This window comes from Athene cunicularia (assembly GCF_003259725.1).
Source record: "Athene cunicularia isolate RWA chromosome Z unlocalized genomic scaffold, athCun1 chrZ_part1, whole genome shotgun sequence".
NCBI classification, from domain to species: domain Eukaryota; kingdom Metazoa; phylum Chordata; class Aves; order Strigiformes; family Strigidae; genus Athene; species Athene cunicularia.
This window is the reverse complement of record NW_020799142.1, coordinates 23,500,138-23,502,807: the sequence shown is the minus strand read 5'-3', so window position 1 is coordinate 23,502,807 and position 2,670 is coordinate 23,500,138. Positions and strand designations below refer to the sequence as shown.

Genomic DNA, 2,670 nt, shown 5'->3' with positions numbered 1-2,670 from the left:
CACAGCCTAATTTTAATGATGCTGAAAAACCATAATTACCTCCCGAGACAATACTTGTACCCTGCTGAATTTGTTTGTTTACCAAATCTCCTCCTCTTGTGTATTGTTCATTAGACAGGGTGATAAAACACACAAAAATGCTCAGTGTGTCAGTGGGGTGGTAGAAGATCAGCTAAGCATGGAGAGACAGGGGAGCTGTTTCTGTCAGGATGAAGGGATGGTTAAACACATGAGATGTGCGGTGAGGTCTGGGCCATGAAATAAACAGTGAAGGGTGGCCTGGCCACCGCTGCTGCAGGAACAGGTGGCTGAATTTGGGGCAGTTCTAGGCAGGCACGAGCTGACTATGAAGCCATCCCTTGTGGCAGCAAGGGACCTGGTGATGCTAGCAGGGTACTTCTGTAGGGCAGGAGTTCAGCTCCTTCAGGCTTCTTAGAAAAAGTGTTTATTGACGTGAAGGCCTGTATTTATACGACAATACTGAAGTGCTGCATCCCTGGGAGGAACAGCAGCAGGTTTATAGTCAATATGCTTTTGGCTCAAGCTAGTTATCTCTTTGGTTGTGGGTTTCTGAAGCTACACTTTAAAACCAGCTACAATGCAAGATAAAATGTAACCGTCTCTGTGAAGAATTATTTTAGGGTCAATCCGTTCCTTACTACTGTGATTATGAAGCCTTCCAAATTAGCACTCTGGTGTGTAACAGGGCATTGGCAAAAAAAATCTATCGTAGAGACACACGAGAAAACAACTGATAATGCCAGGAAATGCTAATTTCTACTGACTACCCCATCCATTTGCTCACTCGGCAGCCCTAGGATTCAGTCAGGCTGCCTATCCCTTGGCTTTTAAGCGCCACCTGTTGAAACATGAAGCCACATGTCAGAGTCCAGAACTGGGACAATTGCTGCAAATCATGAAGCTCTGCAAAAGGTGTTTAGATGGGAATTGGGAGAAAAAAATCAAACCCACAACAAACGTTTCACTTCTTTATAGTCTCTAATCCCAAAGGAGTTGGGGGAAATAAAAGCAAAAGTCAGAGTTTCCAGGATTTCTTCATCATTAAAATGAAGTAGGCATCGCTGTCCACAGAAGCACTAACTCCTGAGTAGTAGTTCAAAAACTCATCTTTTGTAACCTAAGGATGAAAAAAAACATTGTTTACATGTGATGGCTATATCCTGTGGCCCAAATCAAGATGTTTATGTAACTCATCCCTATATTTTGCAAGCAATTCTTTCGCATCTTCCACAGAAATCTGATTTTTAGGTCAAACTGTCCTAATCTGACGTTAGGATGTGTTGTGGCAGCAAGATCTCACACAGCATTTGGTCCAGTGACACTGAGGTCAATGGACTGAGCTTCTTGCATTGGGAGACAGAGCTGTTGCTATGTCCTTGAAGAACAAATGTTAAGAAAAGTTATGCTGGTTATTGGTATATTTACTGCATAACATAGATGTCACAATGAAATTAGATTAGTAGCATCAACAAATCTCCAAAGTTTAGTCAAGAAATAAAAAATGAAAAACAAAGCAGAAATGTATTGGTGGAAATATCTAAAGGAATAAATCCCAAATAAATCTGGACAGCTCAGAGGCCTGAAAGCACTGCAGGATAACAGTAATCATCACCCTTCCCTTCATTGCCACCCCCTGGGAGCCAGGGAATCCTCTCCACAACTCTGGTTCCTATGTTTTGGACTGGGCATGTCTTTATTCATCCTGACTCAGTTTGCAATCCAGCCCCTGTTACCCAGAAAACAGAGAGGTAACAGCCCTGAGAATCAGGATGGTGAAGTCAAATTCCTGCCAAAGAACTGTACTTGCTTAGGTGAGAGAGAAGCTTTGACCAAGCCCCTGTGTGCAGCCATGGGTCTGCACCACGAGCACCAGAAAACAGAAAAAACCTCAGGCTTGCAGCAGCATACATATGCATACAGTAAGGCAAATTCCCATACAGGCTGTGTCCTCAGAGATGGTACTTCGTTAATACACTGCTGAATGCTGACAAATATACAACTGGTGGAAAACAAAGCAGCCTTTTGCTAATTATGTTAAACCTAATGTAGCTTTTCTTGGTGGAGGATATAGGCTAACTCACACCAGACATGGGGGTTACTTTACTCCAGGCATGCACCTGGGTGTATGATGAAGCCTATCCAGAACGGTATTTTTCCAGGAGAGCAGTGGCATGCACAGCCAGATCAAAAGGGGTTAAAGGTTAGTATTAAGGTTTCTAAAGGACCTAGCTCCCAGAAATGGCCATGAAAACTCTTCATTGAACAATATGCAGCTGCTACCACACCAGCGCTGACAATCAGGTCATCACAGTGATGTTCAGTCAAGTCCTGTCGGGCTGAACTTTCACAAGCACTAAGTTCCTATTTGGGGATTAGGCTGTTCTGAAGCGTGCAGAGTCTCCTTCAGCTTTGACAATCTGGCATGAACTGCTGTAGTTAAATCTTTTGGAAAAATTGGTCCCCAACTATTTTGCAAGTGCACAGTACCAGTATTTGAGCAGTCTTAGTATTAGCATCACTGAACATCACATGCGATTCTATAGCCATCAATATAAATTTGCTGGGTTTATACAGATATAAAAACTTTTGGCTTCCTTTTGCAAAAACAGAAATCCACATATGCACCAAAGCAAGAAGCAATACAATCAC

The 2,670-nt window shown here is 42.7% G+C and overlaps 1 protein-coding gene across 1 annotated transcript in view; it reads right to left on the bottom strand.

Moving 5' to 3' along the window:
• Positions 1-1,025: 1,025 nt before the first annotated feature.
• Positions 1,026-2,670, bottom strand: part of CAPSL (calcyphosine like) — a 15,625-nt gene continuing 13,980 nt past the window's right edge. Inside the window, exon 6 of the mRNA XM_026865631.1 lies at positions 1,026-1,138. The gene's annotated coding sequence lies outside the window, so the exon portion shown is untranslated. The remainder of the gene's footprint in view (positions 1,139-2,670) is intronic.